The 16,979-nt window shown below is 43.7% G+C and overlaps 1 pseudogene; it reads right to left on the reverse strand.

Annotated features, from left to right (window-relative positions):
• On the reverse strand, nucleotides 1-1,115 carry LOC132673234 (DNA sliding clamp PCNA-like; annotated as a pseudogene).
• Nucleotides 1,116-16,979: the final 15,864 nt, after the last annotated feature.

Raw genomic sequence — 16,979 nt, forward strand, 5'->3', positions numbered from 1 at the left:
CTAAGATCCTCCTCCATCCTTGATCTTGGGAGCCAAATAGTACTTTAAATGTCCCATATCAGCAATGTTACATTCTACACCAAGGGATACATCTGCAGACATACTGGGTGTCACTGTAGGAGAGAGTGGAATGGCTTTGTAAAGAAGTTCAAGTACCAGTGCATAAAGAAGTTAGCCAAACCAGCTCATTCGTCTCTATAGTAACAGCTTCCTCCTCTTTATCGACATTACTTGTTTGTGAAAACTTAGTATTTCTACTTCCTAGTACTCCATCTTTTGCACAGGAAATCACGACAGCATCTCCAATATGACTGAGATCTCCCTATATACGTGCACATTCACCAGAAGGCATATTTACTACACAGCTATACTCCTGTTCTAGAATTCCAAGTTGTTCAACACCTATAAAGCCATTACCTTCATTTCAGAATCTGAAACCTTTTCTTTTCTTTTTCAATTTTTTTAATGTCTGTTTATTTTTGAGAGAGAAAGAGAGAGACAGAGTGTGAGCCAGGGAGGGGCAGAGAGAGAGGGAGACACAGAATCCGAAGCAGGCTCCAGGCTCTCAGTGTCAGCACAGAGCCTGACGCGGGGCTGGAACTCACCAACCATGAGATCACGACCTGAGCCGAAGTCAGACGCCCAAGCAACTGAACCACCCAGGCACCCCTGAAACCTTTTCTTGATTTGGAGTTTCAAATACTAGTGCCAGGGTGTCCGCATGATCTTCAGCTCTTAGTGAAATGATGTCTTCGCTGCCGGCACATTTTAGTATTTTGGACATGCTGGTGAGGTTCACGTCCATGGTCAAGTTGCGGTGGCAGCGACACATGTGGAAGCCCACAGGCAGGGTGAGCTGCATCAGGGAGACATGGGAGGAATCTGTGCTTGGCAGGTTTACACCGCTCCTGCTTCTGTCCCAGGGGGCCTCCTTGATGAGATCCTTAAGCACCCCCAGCACCTTCTGCAGGATGGAGCCCTGAACCGGGCGCTCCTGGAACATGGTGGCAGAGTCTCAAGGACACAGCTACAGGCGGAGGTAAGGGAGGAAGTCATAGCAGGCTTTGTCGTCACGGGATAGGAGTGAGCTGGCAGACACAGGAGCGAAAGCCTGAGACCCAGGAAGATCACTGCACATAAATTCCTATTTCTCTTTGAGTAGATACCTAAGAGCAGAATTGCTGGTTCATGGGGTAGGTGTATGTTTAGTTTCATAAGCAAATATCACACTATTTTCCAAAGTGGCTGTACCATTTTACACTTCCACAAACAACGTACAGAGTGCCCATTACTACCCATTCTTGTCAACACTTAGTATTGTCAGTTTTATTCCTGTTAGGCATTGTGGTGGGTGTGTAGTGGCATGTCATTGTGGTGATCCCATTGTTTTTTACTTTTTTAGTGTTTACTTTTGAGAGAAACAGAGAGTGAGCAGGGGAGGGGCAGAGAGAGAGAGAGAGAGACACGGATTCCGAAACAGGCTCCAGGCTCAGAGCTGTCAGCACAGAGCCCGATGTGGGCCCAAACTCATGAGCTGTGAGATCAGGACCTGAATGGAAGCCAGAGGCTTAACCAACTGAGCCACACAGACATTCCCCTCCCCGCCTTTTTTTGGTCTCATTGTTTTTAAGTGCTGCATAGTATTTCATGGTATATGTACACCATAACTTTATTGCCCATTCCCCTAACAAAGGTCATTAAAGTTGTTTCCAATTTTTCCTGATACAAACAATGATGCACCGACAGGTATCCGCTCGCTCGTATGTCCAATTTGTAATGTGTCCACTTGACTGGGGTGAATTATACTTCCCAGAATGTGCTTTCTTCTGTTTCCTTTAGAGCAGGCCATAGGGGAGATATGGGGGGATATTTGGAGGGCGGAAGGAAAGCAGCTGCCATTTTCTAGTTCATATACATAGTTGCTGATCTGCTGACTTACCTCCTTGGAGGTGAAGCAGCAGCTGGACTTGAACTTCTCAACCTTCCCCTGGGTCCTCCATCAGCTTCTGCAACCCCTGAGCCAAGCGCTTTGTGTTTTGCTCTGTAACAAAGGGCCCCAGCTTCTGCAGGACACCTACATCAGCAAGACTGGAAGCAGTGAAAAGCTGGCATGGGTTCCAGCCCATCTCCATGGGGTGCTAGCTCTTCCTTGAGGTTCAGCCTGCTTCTGATCTCCCCGTTTACATCCATCTCCCTTCCCCATGGCTTTCCCACATTCCTCTAAAAGAGATTTCCTAGAATAAGAGGTGCTAGGTCAAAGGGTGTGCATATTTAAATTGCTAACATAGTGACAAATTGCCCTCCAAAAAATTACCAATTTGCACTCTCATAAATAGTGCATGAGGGTGCTCATTTTCCTGCAACTTCATCAGAACTGGATATTATGAATCATTTTAATTGTGGCCAATCTGGTTGGTTAGAAAAATAATAACCATCTATGGTTTTGATTTGTATCCCTGTTTACCAGTGAGGCTGAACATCTTTGCATATGCCATTGGGTGTTTTATTTATTTCTTCTTCTATAAGTTCCCCCACAGCCTTTTATTTTTTATTGAGATATTTGGGCTTCTTTTAAGGAGTTCTTTATGTGTTTTTGATATTCATCTTTTCTCTTTTCTTTGCCAAATATGTGACTCCATTCATTCTTATCTTTTAACTTTGTTTATAATATCTTTCACTCTACAAAAGATTTAATTTGATGTGGTGAAACCTATCCATCCTTTTCTTTTATGGTCTCTGGGTTTTATCCTCTTCCTTAGAAAAGACTTCCTCACATCAAGATTATAAAATATCATCCTTTATTTTTCTTTAATACTTTCATAACTATCTCATTATGTTTGGAATTCTAATTCATCTACATTTTATTTTAATGTGTAGGGTCTAATTTTTTCCCAATAAGTTATCCAGTTGTCCCAATGATGTTTATATAGTAAATCATCTTTACCTTCTGGGTTTAAAAAAAAAAAACACTTTTATCATACATTAAACTTACATACAGTCAAGAGTCTTTTTCTGGTTATGGTATTCTGTTCCGTTCATCTATTATCCACTGATGTGCTAATACCATACTGCTTTTAATGACTGTAGCTTTGTATTATACTTTACAGCGTTAATTTTCTTTGATTTTTTTTTGAGAGAGAGAGAGAGGGTGCAAGTGATCGAGGGGCAGAGAGAGAGAGGGAAAGAGAAAGAATCCCATGAGGGACAAAAAGGGAGAAAGAGAGAATCCTAAGAGGGCCAGAGAGAGAGACAGAGGGAGATGGGGAGAGAGAGAGAGAAGTGGAGCTCACTGGAAGTGGGGCTCATGTTTTTGTTTATGTTTTTGTTTTTGTTTTTTTGTTTTATCTGAAGCAGGGCTCGTGCTCACCCAAAGCAAGGCTTGAGCTCACCCAAAGCGGGGCTTGAATTCATGAACTGTGAGATCATAATCTGAGCTGAAGTCAGATGCTTAACCAACTGAGCCACCCAGGCTCCCTACAGCATTACTTTTAAATGGAATAACCTTTTTATTAAGGCTCAATAAGGTACATTTCTTTCTCTGCCCATTTTGGTGCTCGTTGTTACACTGAAATTAAAATGTATAATTTCAGCGGCGCCTGGTTGGCTCAGCGGTGCCTTGGTTAAGCGTCATGATCTCACGGTCTGTGAGATTGAGCCCCGCATCCGGCTCCACGCTGGCAGCATGGATTCTCTCGCTCTCTCTCTCAATACAAAAATAAATAAACGTTTTTAAAAAATTATAATTTCAGCAAAGTAACCTTGTACAAAAGCACCAGGAAAATGTTTACTATTGTCATTACTTCTTTGCATCAATCGTCTTTGGTTTATTGCCAGAATTGTGTGTTTTCCTACCAGTCTACAGTGAATGGGCTTAGGACGAAAGTCCCTTATGGGTTGGGTTTTCTAGGAAGCAGATGGTGAGACAAAATTGGGAACATAACAGAATTGGTGGGGAGTAACGCCTATGAAGGAAAGGAAGCAGAAGCTTTGGGAACCTCCAGAGCGGTCATTGCCCGGTGGAGGAGTCCCGTGTTTTGGCCAGGCTTCTGGAAAGCTGAAGCAGTTGAAGGCACTAACAATCAGAGGCTGTCAGCCAGTTCTTTCATGAAGGGGGACTTCTGTAGCACATCTCTCCCTGTCTGACATCACCTTGCTCAGCTCCATGGTGGTGAACTTGGGAGGCCTTGTAGTCATTCAACAAACATTGAGTAAGCACCGCCTATGTACCAGGCACTAAGCTAGATACTTAGTGCTACAGAGATGACTGAGCTAGATACTAAGTGCTACAGAGATGACTGGAATATTCTCAGTGAGCTCTTTTTCTCAAATGAATCTCATTCCCTACAGAGACAGCTCACCATCCAGCAAAAGAAAAGCTAGCGCTACATGTGGAGTATTTTTTAAATTCATGAACTTTTATTCATCCATAATATAAGATGAAATATGCTAAGTGCAAAACATTCAAAAGCTCTAGAACCTAGCACCAGATCTGGCAAATAGCAGGCATTGAACAAGTATTGTTGACTGAAGGCCTGTGAGAATTCAGAGGAGGAGGAACTCATTTTTTTTTTTTCTGGGGAGCAGGTGTTTGTCACCTATCAACCAGTCAACAATACAATGTTTAAAAATAAGTTACAATTGGGGCACCTGGGTGGCTCATTCAGTTGGGCATTCACCCCCAGTCTCAAGCTCAGATCATGATCTTAGGATCATGAGTTCAAGCCCTGTTTTGGGCTCTGTGCTGGGCGTAAAGCCTACTTAAACAAATAGGTAAAAATAAAAATAAGCTAAAATCGATTTGCTGCCGCAAAGATTCAATAAAACTCAGGAAGTAGACAAAGATTGCATTTTTAATTAAGTCCTCCCATTCTCCTGCCTCCTCCAAGCCCACCCACCCTTAATTTTCTTTCCTTCCTCCTAATCATCATTGAAGCTCCTTCCCTAACTCAGGGTATCAGTCTCACTATTTCACTCTAACACTTCACAATGATTTAAGAATGATTTTTAGAGGTGCCTGGATGGCTCGGTCCGTTATGTGTCTGACTCTTGATTTTGGCTCAGGTCATGATCTCATGGTTTGTGAGTTCGAGCGCCATGTCTGGCTGTGTGTTGACAGTGCAGAGCCTGCCTGGGATTCTCTCTCTCCCTCTCTGTCTCGTGCCCCTCACCTGCTCATGCACGCACACTCTCTCTCAAAATAAATAAATTTTTTTAAAAAGAATGACTTTTAAATTTCTGCAAATTTATCTGCACTTGAAAACAGGAGGTGTTCAAACACAAATCATTCTGTGACTGGTAGAGAGGGATGGAATCAGCACCCTTGCCAACCACTGGCACTGTCACCAACACCACCTCCTCCCTCCTGCGGAAATGTCCTTTCTTCCTTAGAAGTGAGAAATGGAGTATGTGCAGTTAGCCTTACATTCTCCTCTTATTGCCCTTCCCCACTGGGGGCTCGAGACAGCTGGCTTCTGTGTACATTGTTGGACGAGTGGCTCAGCCCTCAGAGGATTGGTAGATGAGGTTGCTCACCCAAGGACAAGGCCCCCTGGATTCCACTATGGGACAATTGTTTCTTTAAAGTGGTACAGGCAGGGGTTTCCAAGGGAGGTGGCTGCTGGTGAGTTTTCACCAGGGAATGAGTCTGGTGGGAATGTATCCACATTTTAATATTAGCATAGAGACAAAGCAATCTCACCTCCGTGGTCGCTCTCCCAGTGATCTCCACTGAAGTGCCCCTCCCCCCACATAAGACTCAGCTGGCTGAGGCTGAGTAGGCATGGGGACTCATGGCAAGGCCCACCCTGTGCTGACTTCCACAGTGACCTCTTAAAGGAAAAAGGAGAGAGACTGACTGCCTCAGAGGTTGTGCAGGAAAGGCTGGCTTCCCCACAGCACCGTGCTTTGGCACTTAGCAAACTGTAGTCGAGTCCTTTTTTAATTTGTCTGTCCTTCCCACCAGACCGCAAGATACTTGGGGGCAGGGCTGTATGTCTTTCACCCAGTATCTCCAGCACGGAGAGGGACTCAGTAAACATTGGAAGAAAGAAGAGCGTTGAGGGCCCACCATGCAGAAAAATAAGGCATGGTTCCTGCCCTCATGGAGCAGGGATTTGGGGGACAGACAGTCCACTGGGACTGGGCTGTAAAGGAGAAGTAAGTCTTCACCAGGGTGGAGAAGTGTATATATGGGTGTGTGGAGTGAGGAAGAGATAAGCGAGCAGAAGAAAACGTAAGCAAATGCAACATGAAAAGGAATGGCATTTTCAGGGAGTATTCCAGAAGATGCAAGTGAGAGGGCAAGGTCACTTTGAAGATGATGCCAGTTTGGCTGCATCAGCAAGACTATGACTCCCTTGAGTTAATATTTATAACTTTATGTTTACCTTTTCACTCTGATTGTTTTAAGATTTTTTAAAAGTCTGACCATTTTAAGCAGCATATGCTACTTGGTGGAAATATTCTATTTATTTGATGATAGCTGCTTGAGGGTGGAAACACTACCCTTACTTTTTTTTTTCAGATCATGCTGTAGGGGCACCTGGTTGGCTCAGTCAGTGGAGCATGCGACTCTTGACCTTGGCGTTGTGAGTTCGAGCCCCATGTTGGGTGCAGAGATTACTTAAAAATAAAGTCTTTATAAAAAAAAAAAAAAAGATCATGATCTTCACCGGTGCTGTCTGATATGGTGGTCTCGAGCCACATGTGGCTGCTGAGCGCTTGAAATGTGGCTGGTCCAAACTAACGTGGCTTGTATGTGCAACACATACCAAATCCCTGAGCCTTAGTACAAAAAATGTAAAATATCTTATTAAGATTTTCTTATATTGATTACATATTGAGATTATATTTTTAGCCCATTGAGTTAAATAAAATGGTAAACTAATAATATTAATTTTAATATTGATAATATCTAATCATTTTTTAATTAGTCTGCTAGAAATTTAAAATTTTTATTTTTTAATTAACATAGAATAAAATTCACTTTTTCTGGTGTACCGTTCCATGAGTTGTTTTTTTTTTTAATTTTTTTCTTAACGTTTATTTTATTTTTGAGACAGAGAGAGGCAGAGCATGAACAGGGGAGGGTCAGAGAGAGGGAGACACAGAATCTGAAACAGGCTCCAGGCTCCGAGCTGTCAGTACAGAGCCCGACGAGGGGCTCGAGCTCACGGACCCCGAGATCATGACCTGAGCCAAAGTCGGCCGCTTAACCAACTGAGCCACCCAGGCGCCCCCCGTTCCGTGAGTTTTGACAAAGGTGTAGAGTCATGGAACTAGCACCACAATCAAGATACAGAACAATTCTCACACACCCCCAAGAAAACTCCCTTACGCTGAACCTTAGTAGTTAACCTTCCTCCTTCCCTGCCCCTGCCCCCTGGCAACCACTGATCTGTTTTCCATCTCTCTAGCTTTTTTTTTTCCAGAATGGCACACAAATGGAATCCTATACTATGTAGTGTGTGTGTGTGTGTGTGTGTGTGTGTGTGTGAAAATATGAATATAGCATTAAATTTGCCATAAAACCATTGGGTGGTAACTTTTTGAGTCTGGTTTCTCTCAACATAATGAATCTCAACATAATTTGAGATTCATCCATGTTGTTGCATGTATGCGCTTCCTTTTTTACTGCTGAGCAGTATTCCATTGTATGAATATACCACCCATTTATCTATCCATAAGACAAAGAACATTGGGATTGTTTCCAGTTTGGGGTACTTATGCAAAAACCTGCTCTAAACATTCACATATGGATTTTTGTTTAAATGTTAAGTGCTTATTTTTCTTGGGTGAATACTTAGGAGTATTTACTCGGGGTAAATACGTGGGAGGATTTCTGGGTCATATGCTAGGTGTCCTTTCTGCATTACAAAATACTGCCAAACTGTTTCCCAAAGTAGCTGCACCATGTTGCATTCCCACCAGCAACAGATGAGAGTTCCAGCGCTCTGTGTCCTTGCCAGTGCATGGTATTAGCAGGTTTTGTTTGGGTTTGGGTTTTTGGCTTTGATTTTAGCCTTTCTAATAAGTGTGTGGTATGGTTTTACTTTGTATTGTGGTTTTTAATTTGCATTTCCCTAATGACTAATACTGTTGAGCATCTTTTCCTGTGCTTATTTGCCATCCATATGTCTTTTTAGGTGAAGTTCACATCTTTTGCTCGTCTTAAAAAATCGAATTGTTTTTTTCGGATGAGTTTCCAAGACAGCTCTAGCCCTGCCTCCAGTCTATAGCGCCACCTCCATGTTGAGATGTTATAGGTGTTGCCACCTTCTTTTTTGTGTGTTTTAAATCATGCAAGGGACTACCTGCAGTCAACATCACAGAATTCCTGTGATCCAGTTTTTCACCAGAATACACATTTTTTATTTAAAAAAAATTTTTTTAATGTTTATTTTTAAGATGGCAGGGGGGAGGGTCAGAGAGAGAGGGAGACACAGAATCTGAAGTAGGCTCCAAGCTTTGAGCTGTCAGCACAGAGCCTGACGTGGGGTTTGAACCCACCAAATGTGAGATCATGACCCGAGCCAAAGTCCGACGCTTAACCAACTGAGCCACCCAGGCGCCTCTGGAATACGTATTTTTTTAGTTAATTGGATGCTGACAAGCCTTGCTGAAAGCCTGGTTGATACAGTTGCTCAGAGGGTCAAAAGAATGTGCTAATCACTTGTTCCTCTGGATTTTATAAGCTCTGTCTCTGAATCAAACTACACACTTAGACAATGAGTTTATGACTTAGTGTCATGTACTTGGATTTTATTAATGGTCCATATTTGAAACAGCCCTTGTGAATTCTATAAAGCTGATGATAAAGAAGTTACCCCTTATTTTTTAAAATTTACTTATTTTGAGATAGTGAGCATGTGCGAGAGCAGGCAGGGGAGGGGCAGAGAGAGGGAGAGAGAGAGAGAGAATCTCAAGTCACCAACCGTGAGATCATGACCCGAGCTGAAGTCAGACGCTTAACCGACTGAGCCACCCAGGCGCCCCTAAATTTTATTTTTTAATGTTTTTTTTATATTTATTTTTGAGACAGAGCATGAGTGGGGGAGGGGCAGAGAGAGCGTGAGACACAGAATCTGAAGCAGGCTGCAGGCTCCAAGCTGTCAGCACAGAGCCCGATGCAGGGCTTGAACTCATGGACTGTGAGATCATGACCTGAACCGAAGTTGGACGCTCAACCCACTGAGCCACCCAGGTGCCCCATTAAAATTCAGTTATACTAACTACCTTTACCCTTAATTATCCCTCTGCTCTCCGTGGCTTTTGTTATTTACATTGACTTAACGATCATATGTAAGGGCCTTTACTGAGAAGGTGGTGTTCCAGTTACCACTGCTGCACAACACCCATCTCAAATGTAGTGGTATAAAACAATCACTTTATCATGCCGACTGATTCTGTGCATCAGGAATTCTGAAAGAGCACAGTAGGGGCTGCTCTTCTGCGCTCCACCCTATCCTGAGCTTCGGCTGGGAGCTAGAAGGGGTGGGGCTGCAGGAATCCTTCTAAAGTGGCTTCCTCATTCGCTTGGCTGAGCCTGAGCTGGAAAGGCTGAAGGCTATGCTCAACTGGAACTGTCATTGCAGAGCACCTGATCACAGCCTCTCCATGTGGCCGGGCTTCTCACTGCATGGTGGCTGGGTTCCACGGGGGAGCAAACCCAGAAGGCATGTCTCAGGAATCAGCATTCCTAGACCGCTAAGTGGAAGGCGCGTGGCCTCTCCTAGCCTCAGAAATCACACATCACTCTTGCCATACCCTACAGGGTGTAGCGGTCACAAACCCACCCAGATTCAAGGACAGAGTCCAAAGACCCATCTCTCGGTGGGAGAAGGATTAAAATAATTCCTTGCCACTTTCAAAAACTACAGACATAAATAATAAAAACAACAAACTCGTGGCTGTTTTTTGGTCAAAGAGCTCCACATAAGCGGTTTCTCAGCATTTATCCCTGCTCAGACCCCATGGCTGGGGGTTGGCAGGGTGTGGAGGACAATGGTAGGAGAGGTCTCTTCAGCTCCCTAGGATCTTTCCACATTTGTTATGGAGCCATTTTAAAAATTCACCAAAGTTTCTGCAAAGCTAAGGGGAAAAGCTGGCTAAAATTAGATATATTACTAATTTGGTAGCAACAAGATTATTTTGGCCCTCAATAAGTTTTTAAAAGGGCATTTAAAAAGGTATTATCTTAGCCATGAAAGACATCTTTCTTTTAAATGACTAGTGAGAAGACACCTTTTCCACTGGTTGGAATTATAAATTCTGCAGATACCTGAAAACAGACACGTCTAAAAACCATCCCTCTTCCTCTTCTTCTTCTTCCTCCTATTCCCTTCCCTTCCTGGATTCTTTAGAGGAAATTCCTTTATTAAGCACCTAAAATATGCTAAGTATTGTCACTCCCATAACATTTCAAAGCACAGATTTAGCAGCCAATTTAATAATGTGACTAAGATGCAATATTTCAGGGGTTGGCAAACTTTTTCTGGAAAGGACCAAATAATATTTTATGCTTGGGTGGGCAATACAGTCTCTTTTACAACTATTTAACTATGCTGTTGCAGCAAAAAGTAGCTATAGGCAATATATAAATGAATATGCATGACTGTGTTCCAATGAAACTTAATTTATGGACACTTAAATTTGAATTTCATACCAGGGCGCCTGGGGGGTTCAGTGGGTTGGGGATCCAACTTCAGCTCAGGTCATGATCTTGTAGTTTGTGAGTTCGCGCCCCATGTCAGACTCTATGCTGACAGCTCAGAGCCTGGAGCCTGCTTCTGATCCTGTGTCTCCCTCTCTCTCTGCCCCTTCCCCGCTCATGCTCTGTCTCTGTCTCTGTCTCTCTCTCAAAAATAAATAAACATTATTAATTTAAAAACCAATTTTAGGGATGCCTGGGTGGCTCATTAGGTTGAGCATCCCACTTCAGTTCAGGTTATGATCTCACAGTTTGTTGAGTTTGAGGTCTGTGTCGAGCTCTGTGCTGACATTGCAGAGCCTGGAGCCTGCTTCAGACTCCGTCTCCCTCTCTCTCTGCCCCTCCCCTGCTTGCACTCTGTCTCTCTGTCAAAAATAAATAAACATTTTTTTAAATTAAAATAAATACATAATAAAAACCAGTTTTAGGGGTGCCTGGCTGGCTCAGTCAGTAGAGCATATGATTTCTTTATCTCAGAGTTGTTCAAGCCCCACCTTGGGGATAGAGTTTACTTAAAAAATATATTATAAATAAATAAATAAATAAATAAATAAATAAATAAAATGTAAAAACCAATTTTAGCTTGTAGACAAAAACAAACAGTGGACCAGGTTTGGCCTGTGGCTGACTTGCCTACCCACACAAAACTGAGTGAAAAACAGGATGCAAAATTGTATTTGTAGTATGATTTCCATAACTCAAAAAAGGAGACTGACACATAAAGAAAAGACTGAGAGTAAATCTACAAAACATGGTTGTATTTTTATGCCAAATTATGGTTGATTTTCCTCTCTTTATTTTTCGGTACTTTCAAATTTTATTGAAGGGAACATTTTACTTTAATAATGAAAATAACAATTTTTGAAAGAAAAAATGTGGTAGTACCAGAAATAATGAAGAAGGAGAAAATTACAGGCACACCTTGATTTATTGCATTTCACTTTATTGCACTTTCCAGGTATAGCATTTGTTACAAATTGAAGGTTTGTAGCAACCCTGCTTTGAGCAAGTCTATCCCCCCATATTTCCAACAGCATTTGCTTACTTTGTGCCCTGTGTCACATTTTGGTAATTCTTGCAATATTTCAAACTTTCATTATTATTATATTTGTTACGGTGACCTGTGATCAGTGATTAGACCTGCTGAAAGAGATGATGGTTAACATTTCTTAGCAATAAAGTATTGTACACTTTTCAGACTTAATGCTATTGCACACTTACTAGACTACAGCATAGTATAGACATAATTTTTTTAACTTTTTTAATGTTTATTTATTTTGGAGACAGAGCATGAGCAGGGAAGGGGCAGAGAAAGAGGGAGACACAGGAACTGAAAACAGGCTCCAGGCTCAGAGCTGTCAGCACAGAACCCGATGCGGGGCTCGAACCCATGAACCGTGAGATCATGATCTGAGCCAAAGTCCAAACCCATGAACCGTGAGATCATGACCTGAGCCGAAGTTGGATGCTCAACCAACTGAGCCACTCAGGCGCCCCAGACATAATTTTTATATGCACTGGGAAACCAATAAATAAATAAATAAATAAATTCATTTAACTTGATTTATTGTGATACTTTATTGCAGTGGTTTAGAAATGAACCTGCAATATCTCTGTGGTATACCTGTAGAATGAATCCTGTGGTATTGGACTGGACCTAGAATTACTTATGTATATATCAATCTGTATCTGTGTATCTACACCTAGGTGTCAATCTAGCTATCACACTCTCTATGTAAATGTCCACTGAGAGATCATGAAAGCAGCAACATTTCAAAAGCAATGAGCATACCCAACATGATGATATCCATTTCTAAGTAAGAGCTCTCCACTAAAAGAACCAAAGCTACTTGGAGAAGTATCTGATTCCAGGACTGGGGCAAGGATAAAACACAAGGCGAGCCTGGAACATCTTGTGGGAGAAAGGAAGCGTTCAAGTAGACATGTCAAGTAGACACAGAAGCTGGGACATGTCAAGTAGACACAGAAGCTGGGACATGTCAAGTAGACACAGAAGCTGGCTGAATGGGCTTCCACTGGCCAAATCTGGAACTGAAGCATTAAAATAAATGACAGCAACAGATTCGAGCCCAATGGCTAAAACAGGAAACCGCGAGTCCATGTGGTATAAAAAAATAAATGAATATTAAAAGGTTTGATGAAAAATGGGTGATTGCTACAGTTTCAAATACCTCTGTATATAACACTTCATAATTTCAAAAGGGAAAAGTGTCACCGTACAGTGGGGAAGCATGTGGGACATCATCTTAATCAAGCATCCAAGTGAACAGCATCAGTAATGAGACAACTTGACGAAGCTGAAATTGAGTGCCACTTGATACGACGCGCTGAGAAGGACGCAGCATCACTTCTGTGATGGTCCTGCCAGAAATGCATAGCCTGGATGCAGGCAAGACTGGACACACAAAAGCAAACAGAGGGACAATCTCCACCTTAGCTGGGACCCCGTCACTCGCCGCGCAGCCGGAGCCCGGCCGGCCGCCGACCCTCTGGGAGTCCGCGGCGCCCGATGGCTCCACACACGCCGGGCACCGTCCCCGCGCCGCCGCCAGGAGGCTCCGCGCGCCTTCCCACCTTTCCCCGCGCCGCGGTTGGGCCGGGCCCGGGCGGCGCGGCGGGCGCGGGCGGCGACGGCGCGGCCATTGTCTCGCAGCCCCTCTCGGGCGCACAGGAGGGGCGGCCGGGCGGCCGCGGAGAAGGGCGGCCTCCGGGTCCCGAGCCGGTGCGCCCCGGCGCTGCCCGCCTCTTCCCGCGGGCCGCCGCCCCGAGGCCGGGGCCCCCGCCGCCAGCCGCCCGCACCGCCTCTGTGACCGTCCCTAGCCCCTCGGAACCGGCGCGCCGCCGCCGCCGCCGCCGCCGCGCCCGGGGCTGCAAATGGCGCCCGCCCGCCTCTGCGCCTCCCGCCGCTCTCCCGGCCCGGGGACGTCTGGGGGCGCCGCGCCCGGGCCGCATCCCGCCGCCCGCCCTCCGCCAGCAGCCAGGCGCGCGGCCCGTCCTGGCAGCCCCGACGCCCCGCCCGCCCTCCGCGCGAACACCTCCGGGAACCCCAGAAACGCTAAGTAAATAGACGTTTTAAAAAAGATTGTGGTGAAGTATCCATAAAACCTATCATTTTAAGGACAACTCCTTGGTATTAAATGCATTCACAGTGTTGTGCAACTATCACCACTATTTAGTTCCAGAACTTTTCCCTCCACCTCAAAGGGAAACCTGCATTGTCTCCCCCCCAGCCCCTGGCAACCCCCACTGTTATTTATTTATTTATTTATTTATTTATTTATCTCTGTGGATTTGTCTATTCCAGCCATTTTATGTAAGTGGAATTATACAATATGATGCCCTTTGTGGCTGGTTTCTCTCACCTAGCATAATGTTTTCAAGATTCATCCATGTTGTAGAGTGTATGAGAACCTCATTCCTTTTGATGGGTGAAGAATATCCCACCGCTTGCATATGCCACATTTTGTTTATCCATTCATCAGTTGATGGACATTTGGGTGTTTCCACCTTCTGGCTATCGTGAATAGAGCTGCTGTGATCGTTTGCATGTACGTACAAGTTGTTGTATGAACACCTGTTTCCAAATTCAGTTCTTCTGAGTATGTATAACTGAATTGACTTTTGCTGTCCTACTAATGGAAAAACTGTCCAGCCACCTGCAGGTTTCTCCCCATTGATTCTGGGAACTCTTGGAGGTATACAATGCCTGCTCTAGTAAAATTTCCTGTCTGCCTTGATTTTGTTCATATAGGAGACATGGGGGCCAGGAGCACCTGGATGGCTCAGTTGGTTAAGCATCCAACTCTTGCTCAGGTCATGATCTCACAGTCGGTGAGTTCAAGTCTGGCATCTGAGCTGAACCTGGAGCTTTCTTTGGATTCTGTGTCTCCCTCTCTCTCTGCCCCTCCCCTGCTCACACTCTGGCTCACTCTCAGGAAATGAATAAAACACTAAAAAAAAAATTTTTTTTTTTTAAAAAGGAGACACATGGGACAATATTTCTGCTCTCTCCAACGCCCCTTCCCAGAGAATCTGTCCCCTGTACTATCACCCAGCCCCAGCTTCCAAATAACACACTCCCCATCCCACCCTAACCTCTTGATTAGAACCCCCTGCTGCCTGACCCACGGTGCCATGTGACCCCATAGAACCCAGCTTTGCTGGGCAGAAATGGAGGTGTTTTCCTTTGGAGAATTTTACCTGAAGGACAGAGCAGTGGTCAGGTCAGGGCTGGGACAGCCATTTAGAGCTCAATGAATGGAAAGAAGAAAGCTAATCCTCTAAGAGTGGCTGGGGAACTTCACGCTTGGCAGAGAGAAGCAGCCAAGGAATATAGACAAGGACCATGGGAGACCAGGAGCAGTCTCAGTCCTAACTTGCTAATTCCAGGTGATCTGCTGATTTCTTCCCCTAGGATGTTCATAAAATCCCTCATTTGAATCTTGAAACAAATCCTTTTAAAACTGCTTTCAAATTTTAGTTTACACCAGAACGCCCCTGGGATGATGCTGATGCTGATGGTTCTGGGACCACACATTGAGAACCATTACCTTCAGCTTGCTCGAATGCCTGTTCCTTGAAGCCAAAAGCACTCTGATGTCTGCTGCTGAATCTGTAGGGGCTTGGAAAAGCTGAAATCCTGGCTGCCTGCAGTGCTCACCAATAGGGCCCATCCAGCTGGATTTAACCTCTCTTGCCTTAGCTGTGCTAAGGATACACAAGGATAGAGGATGTGCAGAGTTGCGAAATACAGGGCAGTCAGTGCCCCCACCCTCCTGCTCTGCCTCATGCTTTTGGCAGGTGTTCCAAGCAGTGCAGTCTGAGCTCCCAGCATCTCACCAAGATTTAAGATCATGCTCCTTTAGTTTCTGCCTATAGCTCTCACGCTGCAGGCTCAGGCATACTTCCCTGGAGCTGAGCCAAGTGACCATCTTTTCTCCTGGTCAGATATTTCCAGAGACTTCCCCCCAGAAAACTTCATATGGATCATCTGTGTCCCTTCCCTGACCCTCATACATATTAGATATGTTTAAATCTTAGTGACGTTCACAGATTGGTCCATACATACCAGATAGGTTTAATCCTAGTGATGCCCACTATCCTATATAAGGTATAATAGATCTATCTCTTGTGCCAACCAACATTTTAGATCACTGGTAGGCACACTCTGTAAAGTACCAGATAGTAACTATTTGGGGCTTTGCACATGAAAGATATCTGTCACAACCACTCAACTTTGCCACCATAGCACAAAAACTGGCTTATACAATGCAGAAAGGAATGGGTGTGCCTGTGTTCCAATAAAACTTTATTTTGTTTGCAAAAAACAGGCGGCAAGCAGGATTCGGCCCAACTTCTATTTTAGATAGTACTTTTTTTTCTATTATTAAATGAAGTTAATGAGTCTTCAAACAGATGGAAAGTGTATTTACTGTTAGCAGTTATATATTGTTATGGGGACTCTTAAAAACTATAGGTTTTCTCAAGAGCTGGCAGTAAGCCCAGCCAATCTTAAATAAACCCAGCCTAAACATTTTTCAAAAAATGTAAAATTATACCAATATATAGCTAAAACTGAACCAACTTCCTATCTTTAAAGGATAAATATTTGACACTGTTGTTTAAGCAGAAATAATTTTCAAAACAAAAGTATGCACATCTTAAAGGTTTACATTAAAAATGGAATGTCGAGACAACAGAAACAAGAAGTTAGATCTATATCATATAGATTATATCCACCAATGTATTACTTTATTCTCTCTTATTTTTAGTTCTTTATATATAAAAAGTAAAAACAGCAAATCAACACATAACCCAGACAACAATGAATCATATAAACAGACTTTGTACATAGCCATCTTAACATAAAGACCAACTTGGTTCCAAAAAGCAGGTTTCCCACTCCTTAAAAAAGATCTCAGTTGCTGTTGTTTTAATGGTCAGAGTCATTTCCAACTTCATCTTCTCTCTCAATTTTTTTTTTTTTTTGATAGCAGTTTTGACAAGTGCCTTTGTAAGACTTGACAGCCAAAGATCAAGTCAGTTTTTATTTTCCTTCTAAGAGTTGTTGCAAAGTGTGTGACTGTAGAGCTCAGGGCTTAGAATGGTTGTGTCTTCTCTGATTTTTGTGTTGTCTGCCATTAGTTTTCCCTCTTATTGCGTTCTGCATTACTCACTCATCAAACAGTGGGCAGTCTTCTGCCACAGAATCTAGGTGTCCTGGCTTGGGATTCTCTGCCCAGAAACTGTC

Source organism: Panthera onca, chromosome C1 (genome assembly GCF_046562875.1).
Source record: "Panthera onca isolate mPanOnc1 chromosome C1, mPanOnc1 haplotype 2, whole genome shotgun sequence".
Lineage (NCBI taxonomy): Eukaryota > Metazoa > Chordata > Mammalia > Carnivora > Felidae > Panthera > Panthera onca.